This window comes from Anneissia japonica, unplaced genomic scaffold, assembly GCF_011630105.1.
Source record: "Anneissia japonica isolate Jap-2015-1 unplaced genomic scaffold, ASM1163010v1 scaffold11151_len745516_cov174, whole genome shotgun sequence".
Taxonomy (NCBI): domain Eukaryota; kingdom Metazoa; phylum Echinodermata; class Crinoidea; order Comatulida; family Comatulidae; genus Anneissia; species Anneissia japonica.
This window is the reverse complement of record NW_022744950.1, coordinates 114,228-130,314: the sequence shown is the minus strand read 5'-3', so window position 1 is coordinate 130,314 and position 16,087 is coordinate 114,228. Positions and strand designations below refer to the sequence as shown.

General features: G+C 34.6%; 1 protein-coding gene across 3 annotated transcripts in view; it reads right to left on the bottom strand.

Moving 5' to 3' along the window:
- The window catches only part of LOC117119757 (adhesion G protein-coupled receptor L3-like), a 64,049-nt gene extending 50,111 nt beyond the window's left edge, over positions 1-13,938 (bottom strand). Inside the window, exon 1 of one of the 3 annotated variants that reach the window (XM_033264629.1) lies at positions 13,814-13,938. The gene's annotated coding sequence lies outside the window, so the exon portion shown is untranslated. Of the gene's footprint in view, positions 1-3,021; positions 3,113-10,724; positions 10,792-13,813 lie in introns of those variants that run through there. The other 2 variants (XM_033264628.1, XM_033264630.1) reach the window with 2 other exon arrangements.
- Between the last annotated feature and the right edge of the window lie 2,149 nt (positions 13,939-16,087).

Below are 16,087 nucleotides of genomic sequence, written 5' to 3'. Positions count from 1 at the left end.
GTGGGTGTGTGTGTATGTATGTATGTATGTATATATATATATATATATATATATATATATAAATATATAATAACAACAGTGTTGATAAAAATGAAAAATGATCCGTCAAAGAAACTTGATTGTCGGTTGACGATCTTTTAGATAGGCCTACTATAATAACAAAACAACAATAAACCTAAAACTAACATAACATCGATACAATATGAAATGGTAAGAATCCCATATTACCAAAAGTAAATAAATTTATGCATTTCTCCGAGCAATTCAAGTTTCAAGTTTACTTTTATTTCATCTCTCATTACAGTAATTTACAAAAAGAAAACTGAATTGCAAGAATGTTACAATACATTAAAAGCATTAACATTATTAAGAAACTTACAAATTCAGCAATTACTAATTTATTACTTAAAGTTTGGTTAATGGTATTAATTACCAAAAACCCCATTAAAATCACACACAAAAGGGTTAAATTCTATAACATGCAAATATAAAAAAATTACAAAATAAGAACATCAAAATTACACATAAAAAAAAGATTCACTAAATAACATACACATAGGCCTATATAATAAAATTCATGAAAAAATTACACAATTAGATAATTTAATGGAATAAATATAAAATTATAATGATTGAGACGTAGGCCTATTATAAAAAAACTTATTTATAACTATTATACTCCTACACTTTTGGGGTCCTTAGTAGGTCGGCTTTACGCACCAGAACCAGATCTCTAATATAGGAGTATGAATGTAAACCATTGTTTCTCAGTTACAGAAGTTTCGATAGTTAATTTTGTTAACATGAAAATTCCGATTTTATAATCCAGGGCCTATACTTATCCGTGAAAGACGTGAAGTCACCGAAGCAATATTAGTCGATTACTGGTATTTGTACTATTGCGGTTTTATGTGGTACCTACTCAATTCTATATATTTCCTTCATGATTCTAGTGAACAGTAAAGATAAGTATAGTACTGTTACATCATTGTAAATATTGGAATTGTTAAAATTAGAATTATGTATTCAGGGGCGGATCCAGCCCGGTAAGAAAGAGGGGACGTGAATGTGTGAACTGAGTAGACTCAGGGAAGACCCCCTGGTAGGGGTGCAAGTGGCAAATCGTTTTTAAACCTCTCGCACCATAATTAATTTGAGTTTGTATTTGATTGATCATATTTTGCATATTTTTTTTTCTCTTTCGTGGCGTAACCACCACATTTATTTAAACAATCTTCATTAAAAAGGAACAATACAATATTTCTTTTTTTCCCCTCAAGTTCTTTTTATTCCCTTCTTTTTTTTTAAATATTTATATGATTCAATGACAACAGTACTATCAAATTATTATTATTTTTTGTAATCAGTTTTAAACACATATTTTGCATATTTATTTTCTGATAAGCTTTACAATAGTTACTTTTTACAAAAAAAAAAAAAAAATAGGGGTGGCGTACGCCCCTTACGTCCCCTCTAAATCCGCCACTGGTGTTTGTTAAGTTCACAATTAGAATCAGTGATGTATTGAGCACGTTAGTGAGGTCTATAGCTGGGTGCTGGAACCACAACTAAGGCCGAGTAGCTGTTAGGAACTTTGTAATGCAAACAGCATTTGACGTCAACAGAGATAATTAGATTCTGGTTCATCATTTGGCATAGGCTACTACGATTGTATTCCATCACCAATATATCATCGCTGTGCTCAGTAACTAGAAGTCAACTCTTATCCATTAGTGCTATATTTAGTCCATTACTGTATGAGTCATTTACTAATGTAATAATGCGCATAGGCCTATTGTTTTGTTTGGCTATGATAGTGAAATTCTTAGTTTGTTTTCGTGGTGTGGTAGAAATTTCTTAACCCGTACTTTTTAAAACTCTGACGCGAACATGTTCGTAACTAAGACATTTGGAACTTACGAAATCTTCACGGCTGAGTTACAGAAAGTCTAAATCTACAGTAATTATTATCTATATTATGTTATTTATCATCAAATCAAATCAATTTGAAAATAAAAAAATTTAAATCAATTTAAAAAATAAAGCTTAAAGTGAAAGCCTGGATAAAATATAATTGTTTTAACCTAATGAAAAGTGGCACATGACAATAAAACCAAAGAGTATAGGATTGCAGTTCTATACAATTTGATAAGACCTAAACATTAAAAGACTAAAGAAAGCAACCCAGTGGCCAAAGTCAAAGTTCAACGCTGGGGTGGGAGGAAGTGGGTTTGGAGGTAGTGGGTTGAAGTTAGAAAATGTCGACATCCCATTTTGACTGAACATAGGATTTCTAATCGTAAAGGATTTTGCTGAAAACAAATATGATATTATCATCTGGACATCGCGGTTCGTTTGTCGAGTCGTCTTCCTATTCTTGAGACAAGCTTGCGGTGAATACGTTGCCCCTTCGTAACCTCCATGACGAACTACCACCCTGCGTTACCACCGCTGGTCGCTGTTTTTCTCTCAGCACTGATCATAATAAGGTTGTCTCCAATTTCTCTCAATATTTTCGTCAGCTTTATTCAATACGTACAATTTTTCAAGACATCGTTCAATTTTAATTTCTCCCTACGGCGCTATCCAATAAAAACAGCGTTAATTGTGTCCAACGGGATTGAGTAGTCCGCGGAGATAATAAATTAAACACGGACATGAATATTCACTTGCCTTTATCATCAGTCAGTTTACAACACGGTCATTGCAAATTAAAAAGAATATATAATCGTTGATGAGGCCATAAACATGAAGATATTCCCATTTGTGACTGATCGAAAACCATGCCTCATCAATTTACTATACTAAATTTTAATGATACCATTTGAACAAAATGAATTAGAAATTACCAATTTTGTGATACTACGAAACTGAATCCTAATGTCACCAAAATGTTATTACTACTACCCTATGGTATTTGTCGGCAGTTGTGCTCCCTATTAAATGCTTGGCCTGATGACAGCCTTTATTAGTGCTAATTGATTGGCGCGTGCTAAAATCGATAGGCCTAACTGTACTTACCTGGAAAGTGATGAACATGACAATGCTTCTGATCTATGGGTATGATACCGCCCGATTTACCTCGGATGATTGATAATCTGATATTTATCCGTGCATAATCTGGCAAGTAAGCCGAGTTATTATTTTAACCTTCGGCATTAATGGTGCTCGTAAAACCGAGCTACTGTAATAGCGAAGTAACTTTATAGGCTTATATAGGCGCAAGGATCAATAACTTTCGTGTTTATGCTTTTGCAATACTGCAGTAGGTTTGTAGGTGGCCAATTTTTTCGTGCTGTGATTATCCGGCTTAGGGCCATACGTTGAAAGTCTACATGATGCCAGCTTTTCGATCTGCTGTGTGTGTGTGTGGGCTGTCTCTTATACACATCTAGATGTGTATAAGAGACAGATATATGATACTTATATCTGGCTATTATCAGAGTCGAAATTACCGTCAAATAGGAAATCCATTAAAGTTGATGGAATGAGTGGATATGAGGTGGTGTTAACTAGTTGGGGAAGGGGAACAAAGAGTCTGCCACACCCCTATACAAATAGACCTACACAGTTAGCTCTGTGACCTTGAGGCCTTTGACATTAGAGTGCTAGCCCCGCATAGCAATAAAAAAATTCGAAGCTGGACACGTTACAGTATTGATAGAATGATACGACTGTCAGAATTGATAAGGCATAGGCTACTTCCCCGTAGGCCTAATGCTTTTTGTCGATTGATTGTCGTTTCTAAGGATCAAAGAACCTTTGCGTTCATGACAAATTTCAGTGGCGGCACCGGGCGTAAAGGAGAGGGAGCGTGCAAACATGGACCCGTCCATTGTGGCATTCATTGTACGACCATGGTACGACTGTGGGTGGTGTGGTGTGTGCACGCCCACTAACAGCTTTGGTAATAGGGAGGGACCTCTTTCTCAGTGGAACTTTTGGGGTCCAGGTGCCAGGTAGATTTCCCCACGGAGGGTGGAGAGAAGGGAGGTACCCGATAGGGGGGGCCGATGTCCCCGACGAGAGAAAAGTGGGCGTGGTCGGGCGTTGCTCAAATTTGTGAAAAGTGGTCCAGAAAAATATAATTTAGGAGTTCCAAAGGCTTATTTAATCGATTTTAGAGTCTAATAATATGTAGAAAATACTCAACTTCTTTCCTTCCCGACTAATTGTGCTTTTCTTCCCGAGGGGGACGGGGCAACCCTTCTCGACAAAGAGCCCTGCCCCCCCCCCCGCTGGCGCCACCCCTGGGTCCAGGGCTCTTCTCGTCAAATATTAAAAACCATGGCCCTCATCTTTAATTTAAAATGCTATTATGGTGTTTTGAGCTGCATTCAAAGGAGTTACCATTTACGTGAATAAACATTGAATCGATTTGATATGTGCAAATGTTGAAGAATCGGCAGTAGGCTATACCATGCAACGACAAAGTGGTCCTACGACAAATCAGGTAAGTTTTCAGTTGAATTTGTTCAAATGAATGCATATATTTAAACATAGAATGGCGATGACTTGAATTGTAAAAATAATAATTAAATCGGCTGTTTTGATCATTGGATAAATCGCACTGGTAAAGGAGTGTTTTCTATTGGTCTAGTAGAGCGGAACTCCCTATTCGTCCGATCCATGATTCCCCTATTTAAAGATCTGCTGTGTGTGTGTGTGGGTGTGTGTGTGTGTGTGTATGTGTGTGTGTGTGTGTCTGAGTCATGACTAGTAAGCATTTTGTAAAATATAGGGGATACCGGTAAGGAGAACTACATCATCATCTTTAAAAATTCAGCTCCGGTCGGGATAAGAATAAGTTTCTTTTGAGGGTAAGCGGGATTTTCAAACGATCGACCTTAATATCAAAATTATCATAGATTTAACTAAGCAGCAGGCCTACTACCTACCCTCTGGTCCTTGCTGATATAATCGTCAGCCGGCTAGTGCCGACTGATATTCATTACTGGCATTATCATGCATTCGCTATGCCAATAGCGCCACTTAGCAAAACCTGAACCATGATAATGAATAGCGTTGATTGATCGAGGGGGAAAAAGCAACAATTCCAAATTTATAAATTATAATACGTCATTCAACGGCTCAAACTTGATCGATTAAACCAAGTATTTTTATTTATTTATTTATTTGTTCTTTATACTGGGTTTCATCTTCAGTAACAAATTACTGTTCTCCCAGAGGGCCCAGTACACATAAAACAGTCCACGACACACAAGACAAACATACACACACGATGCTTAACACAAACTAAATCTCAATATGAGGTTTAGGGAGTGGAGTTGTTTTGGTCGTGAGAAAAAGTCCTGCAACTGACAGGAATTGAACCCAATTGGGATTTGAAGGCAAGCATCTTAACCACCAAGCTATTCAACTCGACTCCATCCAAAAGAAGAATACGAATTTCAGTAAAAATTTAAAAGCATTGTCAAGACAGTATAATATAAAACATAATCTTTAAAATTTATGTACTGTATAATATTATATTTGTAGCCCAGTAATACGGATCCCAGCAACACGATTGTTTTTCGACTAGCCAACAACCATAGGTGCACTTGTGTATCATCACAAACAATTTGTTTTACCTCCTAAATATATCAACGGGGCCTACATCATTCCTGTTGATGACATAATTAATGTCGAAATATTGAATCCCGACACGATGGCGTGCATTTCGATACTTGGAGTATGTATTATACAATCTTGGGCCTACATATGTTATATAAATTATGTTCACATTGTTTCTTACACGAAAATGAATGTAAATTAGAAATTCCATGCAATATATTTGATTTAACAAAATATAAAATATAATATGAACGTTTCCAATAATAACAGCGATAAGATAGGCCTGGCTTTTACAAATTTTACACGAAAATGTCTTTGGGTGTCATTACGTATTTTCTGTAGGCCCGGCGTCAATAACACGATAATGTGGTAGGGCCTACGAGGCGGTAGGTGCTGAAAAAATAGAGGTTGGAAAAATGTCCACCATTTTGGACTACAACAGTACTCCACAATTGTTTAATTAAACATGTACTCAACCCCGTTGTGGCTTTTGGCTACCACCGCCCGGGCCCTGTCAGCTCTATGGATGGAGCGATGCACCTGCTACGTCATCACAAATTTAGTTTAGAGCGTCTACATAACGGACGCGCACGAGGTTCGTAATTTTATGGGACATCAAGTACGGAACTGAGTTTGCTAAATCAGTTCTCAAATTATATAAAATTTGGTAAACATCTTCTTTTAGTTCATAGTCTAATGTTATAGCTTGACCGTTCACTATTAACAGACATAGGCCTATGGTATGGCATCGGAAGCAATTAACCAACATCTAGACCTACTGTATGTAGATTATTGCCGGTTGTTGTTAATTATTCGCCAAATACCCTGGTAGGATTAATTTACGGAATGACTGGTCACTTATAATGCTAATGACTGACAATCATTAGGCTATAGGAAGGAAAATGGCCGACTTGCACATTCACTACAGCTAGAGAGAGGGTCATCTTTCATTGCTCTTCAAAATGTATCCACCCCGCCCTACGCCTGACTATAAGAAGCCATAACTACGCATTCCATAACTGAAGATATATTCCAAATTTTCATTTTACCATCGAAATATAAAATACTATAGAATTCATTATCGAAATCTCTAACATAAATAAAAAGCCCAGCGAAACAAGTTTAAAACAGTACACAGACCTCGGTTTCCCTAACAGAGTTGGTTGTCACTAAGTATAACATTATTTCTAATTTATATAATTCATACGTTTCTTACATTTGGTACGGTAATATTGTAGGCCTGTATCTGGTGTTCTAAATTTATGGTGTATTATGCAAGGTTTGTGTTAATTCCAGCTTGTAAATGTGTGTCCCAGTAATATCATATGGCCTGGTCTATGACAGTAAATGCAATCTGAGTCTGTTTATGGATATTTTGTATAATGTTGTGGAAATATGATGCGTTGTTGCTTCCTTTTCTAGAGCTCTGCACACATTATTACGTTTTCGTTAACAAGGGTATAGCAAATATTTGTGTTATACCCTTTTTTCGGCATGATAATGTCACCTCACCCATATTTTGTCACATAAATTTTGATAGTGTGAACGAGGCTGTATACCCCTAATAGCTACTTATTTAATAATATCTATACAACATGTTATAAAGAGGTCTTCGCCGACGCATGACATGTACTGTTACACACCGTAGGCCTATATGTTTATCTAAGTATTGTGCAACTAATTAGATTACCAGCTAATTACTTGTCGTTGCGTTTTTGCATCGGAAGCAATTAATAGATAGCTAAGCAATTATGTAATGTTCCATTATTGAAGAATATACCGGTAGGTGTCCTATATGAGGACACCTACCGGTATATTCAGGTCTAGAGAAAGAACCACATTATTATATTAAAGGAGGAATAGAATGAGATGAAAAACACTTAAATCATACTAATCGGATAGTATTTTTAAATTCTAAACTAAATGGAAGCAGTGGCGTATCAAAGAGTCTTGAAATAGGGTGGGGGCTTTTGGGAGGGAGACCTCGAAGGTGAAATGGGTGTACGAAATTCGTTGATTTAGGGGCGGGGCGCAGCTCGCAAAATAAAGGGACACGAGGTGATTTTTAACTACTTGAGCGTGCCTTCCCCATCATTGAAAATGGTGGGGGAGGCTTCTAGAGGGAGATTGGTGGAGGGGGAGGCGTGCGTCCTTCTATGACCCCCCCCCCCCCCAGATACGCCACTGAATGTGAATTTGATGAAACACATAACATTACTTTTGTAGGCTCTGCCATGTTCACAGAAATCTTCATTTTAATCAGTATAAGTAGTTAGAAATATGTGTGGCGGTCATATCGGTGATTACCCTGTTAAACGCACCCGAGGGAACAGAAAGTTGTATATGGTGACTAAGTGCGATTTTTGAACAGCCTTAACAATTAACGCGAAATGCTATCGCCAACACAGGAAGATGCAATTTACCCAGCGAGCTGTATACAGTAATTGTAAATGTGCCCTTGAATATTATCAGAATATTATGACTATAATAAGATAATTTATACGGATACAGAGAACGAAATAAACTGCTTTGCCACAGATTTGTGTGGTATGACAAGGGCTACCACAGTTTTAGATAATATATTATCAAAATCAAAATGAAATGATATGCTTATAAAAATATATGGATTGGTTAACTGTATTGGATGATTCGCCCTTCGGCGCAGATGAAAGCTAGGCACATATATTATGTCAGCTTAAAATGGACATCTGTATAAGGCTTACGAATCATATTGTTACTTCTTACAAATCAATCTCGTAAATTTAGATTTTGTTTTGCCGTGTACAGTACTTTCATATATCAATTCAATCTGCTGTGTGCAATTCATTTTACTGTATTTTGTGCATTCAAATGAGATTTCAATGTTAAAAAGACTACAATAAGTAATAGCAATTGAGTAATTAACTTTTTTTTAAATTTACACTTATGTTGATTTCCTATCATAAATGTATTGTATTGCTTTGCATTCTTATTATAAATAGTATTAATTATACCGTAATTATATTTGCATTGCAAGTTATTGTTATAAATCGCATTCATTTTATTGTAACTTGTTCTTATAGGTCAGGTAAAGAATCTACGTGCCGAAAACTAATTCTCTAACTAGGAGCATTCTATGGCATAGTCCCAAAGGTGTCCCTTAATACTATGGGTTCTATTGTAGTAACTATAGGCAAAGGCCTTTACATAAGCGAAAGGGGGCGCAATACGCGTCAGTACGCATGCACACGCTAACAAATGATGTTGATTTAAAGTGGTTTGTCGATTATTGATTGTCGTTAGGGCTAGATAATGCTGTGTATATATACCAATAAAGTTAGTATAGCTAACAGATTATTTAGACGAGAAACTAAATACTAAATTCACTCCATTCCCAATAGTGTTCATTCACTCATATTCCAAGAAAAACCACTAGTCTTTGGTTCTTACAAATTATTAAAAAGCACACTTATTCCTATATTAGGAAATGTCTTTCAGCGTTTATAAAATAAATTGAAATTTGACAGCAATTCGGATAGATGAGAAACACCTATTAATCAACAGCAAAGCAGCTATAAATTTACAAAAATTTGTATTGTTTTTACGATTATTTAGCTAACGTGACAGTCAGTCCCATGTGATGACGTCATTTTTTTTTTATTGAGCGGGCATTTATCCTCCATACTTGTTGACATTATATCGTTATAATTGGTATTGACACAGTAGCCTCGTTTAAATACGGTATAGACGCGCAGTAGTAATAATGAATAATATTATGGTGGTGATGAGGACGATATGGTAAAATTTGTGTAGCGCATAAACTAGGCTTCATGACATATTAATCCAATATAAACAACGTACAGTAATATCAATGTGTTTAGAATTTGTGTATTGTAAGCCTACCTTGATTAAATCGAATGTTATTGTTTATGTTGATTAATTCATTAAATTTCAGTGTTTATGCAGATAATATATGTATCGTTTTAAATGACAATAAAGCGCTCTGTTGTTGTATCTTCTATTATAGGCTTAGTGGTAACATTTCGATTATGAGAAACTGTGACCTTGTGAGTAAAGATTTTAAAAAGATGTATAAGGGGGATCGAAATTAACATAACTGCATGTTATTCGTAAGCTGTCTCTTATACACATCTAGATGTGTATAAGAGACAGGAATTGCAGGCGATATCAACAAGTTGATAGTTCTATATCGTCAAAACAGGAAACATACGTTTTCAAAGTTTCTGAGTCAGGAATATCAAAGATTTAATCACGTGACAATGAATGTTTTCTTCTGTTTCGCACTTATCGAGGATTAAAACAGTAATTGAAGGTTGTATGTAGTTCGGAGGACCGAACTTCTAGTCTCCTGCTTAGACTCGTTTCTTGGTAATGCCAGGGGTTGATTTTCTAATGACTAGAACCAGCTCCACAAATTAACACTACAGGCCAAACATTCGATCTTGTAAATCAAAGAGACGCGGTAACTTCATGCGAAACTTGAGGCAGTACGTAGGCCTATACCCAGCAAACAGTTTTACGTAACGTGATAATAACGTTGCGGCAATGCAGTTTTGTTCTCAAATTTTATTTATTTTTTTTTCTTTTTTGTAGAACCAAGTAAATACACATTTATAACGTAATTTCTGCTTAAATAATGTAGCAAACGTTGCTGCAACGTTGTGTTAACGTTATTTAGACAGCCCAACCACAGTGTCCACAAAGTTCTCAAATGATTATATCTAACATAATCTCAGGTGAGAACATATATAAATAAAAAAAAATAGGCAGCTACTTTATGAGGAGAAGATAGACAGCGTACCGCAATGCAACAAAGATGAACGCAAGTAGGAATCAAGGGAGGTTACCTCCAAATTCGTTTTAAGCAACAAAATAATAATAAATAATAACAATATTAATACTGTAATAATAATAATAATACTGTAATAATAATAATAATACAAATGATAATAATAATAATAATAATAATAATAATAATAATAGTAATAATAATAATAATAATAATAATAATAATGGTGATGATGATGATAATGATAAAATTGACGATGATGATGATATTAATAATAATAATAATAATAATATTAATATTGTAATGATAATAATTGATTTAATAATATTAATGTAATAAGTGTAATATTAGGCCTACTTACAGTTTATCTCCTCTGTTAGAATTCAAACTACCACTACAAGCAAAATAAGCCGAATACGAGGCTTACCGAATATGCAATGAATATAAACACTATAACACTATAGAAGAAAACAAGATGAGACGATAAGGTGCTTTATTTCGTTTGAGTTGTTGCATATACTGCGCCGTTTGTTGATATCACAATTGAAAGTCATAGTAATTGAAAAGTCTTTAGGAACGCGTTGTCCAACACAGCATTGGCTTTATCCTCAAATGTTATTTCAAGCTATGAATCACGATGCAAGTACAATTCTAATCCCAGTTCACTGTTGTGTTTATCGTTTCCTTTATATCTTTTAAGAGAAACACTGGCGTCACCTTAGATTACTCTGCATCGGAATGCTATACATTCTGATTGTAACGGTTTTGGTTTTATTCATTTTTTAAGTTCATTGAACTTAAATATTATATAGGCCTTAAATTAAAACATGCACGGACCAATACATTATTCTTGTTCATTCCAAAAAATGTGCAGCTAATACTCACGAGATGCTATGAGAGAGAACAATAAAGAGACCGATAGGACTAGAGGTGGGGAATGAGAAAGAAAGAAGAGACAAGGCGATTGGTTTTCGCAAATTTACAAATACGGATTTAAAATATAAAAAGTTCGGATTGTATCATTAAAGTTGATAGTTGATATCATACCACATCATATATATATATCATATTATATTAAAGTGTATGGTATCATATCGATTTACATTATTATGTAGTATTATAATTAGGCCTAGTATTTTAAATTGCATTATATTAGTATTAGGCCTTATAATCAGTTTCATTTTCAGTTATCATTTCATTCCTGCTTCATTTAGTTTTACTGACGCTGCTAGTTGTCTTCTTGTTGAGATGTTAGCGCATCCTCAACGTCACTGTCCCATGCCGTACCATATATTTCGTGTTAATTACAATATCCGAGTATATTGTTTCTAACTCACTACTACTTCCTTTACTCTAGTTATGTTTCAATCAAGCCTAATTATAAGTTTAACAAATTTTCAAATATGTACGTTATAAATACTTCAAGATGTGGCTGTTAGGAGCAGCTGTTGCAGCCACGTTTCGATCGTAAATTCGAACACGCTTGGCCAGTATGCTTTTATGCATGAATCCATACGATTCGTAGTAGTTATATTTAAAGAGTTGTTATGACCAGTTGACGTCATAATTTGAGGCCTTTAATCCTCCAATGAATGTTGCAAATATTAATATTTGAGGTTTTCATCTAGCGATAGGATAGTTAAGAAGCAAGTCGTTAGCCTTGTTTAAATGTATGTCTTCGTCGTTGAAATGTAAGCAAAGTCCCCCAAAGTAATAATATTAATGATAATAATAATAATAGGCCTAATAATAATAATAATAATTACAATAATAATAATAAATAACAAACAAACAACACTATTAATACAACTGTTCGAAATATCATGAAACTATTCGAATATTTAAATGGTAATAAAAGTAATGATGATGCTGATGATGTTGTTAATGCTAAAGTTGATAAAAGTAATAATAGCCTAATAATACGTGCGCTCAGTGAACCACGCAAAAAAAAAAATAAAAAACAAAAAAGAATTTAGAGAAACAAATATACGTAGAACAAAAAAGGAGGAAATTAGTTTTACTGTTCTAACAGGTGTTTCTTTAATCTGCACTTTCTGCATACACTGGCACCAAATCCCGGAATTAGAAGTAGTACGCGCGACTTTGATGTGTAAACGTGACGAACTAAAACAGTATCAGCTGTCATAGATACGCACGCTTGCACACGTCACAGGTAAACTTTGAAGTTGGTCTTGGAGATACGAGCCAGCTGATTATTAGGCCTTTTTATAGTATAGGTATATTATTTTACATAAAGTTGTTCTATACCTTTCTATCGTCCACGCACAGAATTTGGGTAAATCATGAACTGGATTTAAACAAAAACATCAAGTTACAATCTAATCCTACAATTTTTCCCCAACTGAAAAATACTTTGCATCTAAGTGCCGCATTATCGCACGAAGATATAAAACTCGAATAACCATCGAGCAGCCAGGTTCTTCGACGCCTAGTGGGTATCGCGAGGTGTACGTGATTCATTCACATTATATCTCATAATAGTTCAATTCTCGTCAATTTTCTCCTTTTTAGTTTAAAGTGGCAGTCCTCTCCAAGTAGGAGTCTTGGTGTGATGCTGTAAAAACCAAAACCATTGCCCAATGCCTATTGGAAATACATACACTTCGTCCTGTGATTGGTTGTGATTTGGCGCGTAAGCCAGACGTCCTGCCTAACTATCGTGTGCGACTTTGGCGTGGACATTGCAGGACAGCAACATGGCCAAATTTGATTCCATTTGCATTCTAGCAGATCGCACCACTTCTAATTCCATCTTAATTCAGGAAGTCATAATACATATGTTGGATTTTGCCAACTATAACCACGTCATTGACCGCACGTCTTATACCTTTAACGATCGAACTGTGGAATTTTATACCGCATTAACCGACAAACAGGTATTTATCCTGTCTCTTATACACATCTAGATGTGTATAAGAGACAGATATATATATATCATACTGTGTTTTTGACCTTGAGGTTAAAAGGGGAAGATGGGCAAAAACACAAAGAAACGAACGAGTAGTAAACTATGTAATTATGATTTAGTTGAAGATGAGTTCCATTTTATTTTACAATGTCCCTTTTATGAAAAATTAAGAAAAAAATATTTACCACCATATTATGTTAAATTTCCTTCAATAGAAAAATTTAATATTAATGTATTCTAAAAATCAAAATATATATTATAACCTTGTTAAGTTCACTTATCTTGCATAAAAAAATATAAACCATTATTTTAATAGCCTACTCACACATAGAAGCTGATTATTTTATGAATTTCGTTTATATTGTATTTGGGCCAATGGCCTATATGCTTAATAAATGTCCTAGGTATTATTTTACCTAAACGAACCTCGAACCTCGTATAGCTCAAACTTCATATTAAAGTTTTTCTACCTCATGACGACGTGATAAATAATGTCGGCATTCATGATTATGTGAGCCTACCTGTTAAATGTGCAAACATCCTGAGGTATTTTAATCCTTGATTGGCTGTAATGTAGAGCGTAGGATACGCGCGTGCCTGTCGTTAGAATGTGTTTGTACGATTATGACATCTCAACTGGGAATGCGACTGCCATGTCAATGCGTTTTATGAATAAACCAGACATGAATGAATGAATGAAAATTAGCATTAATCAGATTTGTTTAGTAATGTAATCACATCTCTAGTTGGCCTCGATCTCTGATTTTTATATGAAGCAGCGCGTTTGCGCCATTGTATTTGTGCAGTTATGTGACGTCAGACAGAGAATCACTTAAAACATCTGTTTAAAGCTAAAATATAATACATTGTAATTTAATATTTGAATTGTTTGCGTATTCAAATGATATGTGTGCGTTGAATGGCGTGAAATTTAATTTAATTTTAATTTTCATTGAAATCTAATACTCAAGAAAAATTAGTAATTCCATTATGATGTTTAAAATTGTAATAGTAAGCCTGTACTTTATATAATTATTATATTATTACTCATATTAATATATATATATATATATATAGGCCTATATATATTTATTTATTTATTTAATAGTGATTTTGATTTTGATAGTACTGATAGACCCACATATGATATTTAAAAAATGAAACACGATAAGATTCTATGCACAGGCTAAGTCTAAACACATTGATGTTTAAGTGTGTAACCAAAAGTTGGACTATAGAGTGTTATGTTTAAATTTTCCACACTGTTCTTTTACAGTCCATCTAGGCGGTTAAATTACACCATTCATTCATATGGTCCTGTTTTAGTCTTTGCAACTAAAACTCTTTTGGCATAGTTACATTTTGTAAACGTATAATTTATTTCTGTCGGATGTAACGGGAGTAGAGGCTATTAATGATTGCACAATCTAAACACGAAGTGTTGAATAAGCAAAACAACTCAGATTAGTAAAGCCTTCGATGGTCAAGAGGTTGACAGCATACGCGGTAATTTATGCTATAGGCCTATTCAGTAACATTGGCCTATTACAGGATGTTTTTCAAAATGATCACTTAATGCAGTTCACAGTCGAATGAAGGTGAACATCAAAGGATTGCCGACAAACAGGTATTTATCTGTCAAAACAACGGCGAATCAGAAACATTGTTATATACAGATGTTCGCTTAACTAATATCTGTCTAATTTCAAAAATAACCTTCGTGTAAAAGGAAAACATGAATCAATAATTAATTTGTAGTACTGTTTGTAATATAGGCCTTCAGTGTTCTGTGTGTGAGTCCACATAAATAAATAAATAGATAGGCTTTTAATTTTTTTAAATGAATCGTAAAATCTGACAGCTGTGTTAGGTTAGTACATTATCACTGTATGCAAATTTATATAAACAGAGGCCAAGATATTTCCTTCTACTTGATGTTGTTATGGATCGTTAAGCCACATCTATTCGACGTTGTTGCTAGGGCCCTACAAAACGACAGCACAAACGTACGTAAACACGGGCGTTTATAGGACAAAAAAAAAATGTGTGTTTATGGGACGATCCCCCCACCAGTATTGTTTGAACCATATCTAATTAAGATACTACTACTAACTAGTAGTACGAAATACGAATAAACTGTATTATTTCTTATAAAATACAAAAGAAAAGCATCTTCAGTTGGCAAAGTGATAGTAAAACATTAACATTCAAACAATAAAAATCTATAAATAATTAAAATTGGTTAAAAATATAAAATCTAAAATCGGACAGCATATAAAATGGACATTACAACAACATCAACATTGACAGAATAACACAATATTTAAAATGGCCATTTTACAAAGTAGCAGACAGAAGTAATAGCAGCAGCAGCAGTAGTAATGTAATAAGACAACCTAATCCACTACAAGTGCTCAGTCAAGTAGGCGTATTCCCGGGATTAATTCACAGTTTTTGTTTTTTTTAATACTATGAACCACTCAACTCTCATGTGATGAGTTGACCAAGGTGATCATCTTCTATACAATTCATATGCACAAGATCTAAGTACGTATCTTGATGCCTCGATCAAGTCCCCATATCCTCATATTAACCTTGACAAAATCAATCCTCATATTTTTAAGACGATGTGTAAAAGTAAACAAGTAGGCACACTAAATGTACCGTATGTTGCAAAATTCATCGGAAAAATTTAAATAACACAGCAATCGAAACAATACAGTTTACGCAATTTATTGCATTTTTAAGCACAAAAATATTTGATTTCCGGCCAATTTAAGACTTAAGAGACAATG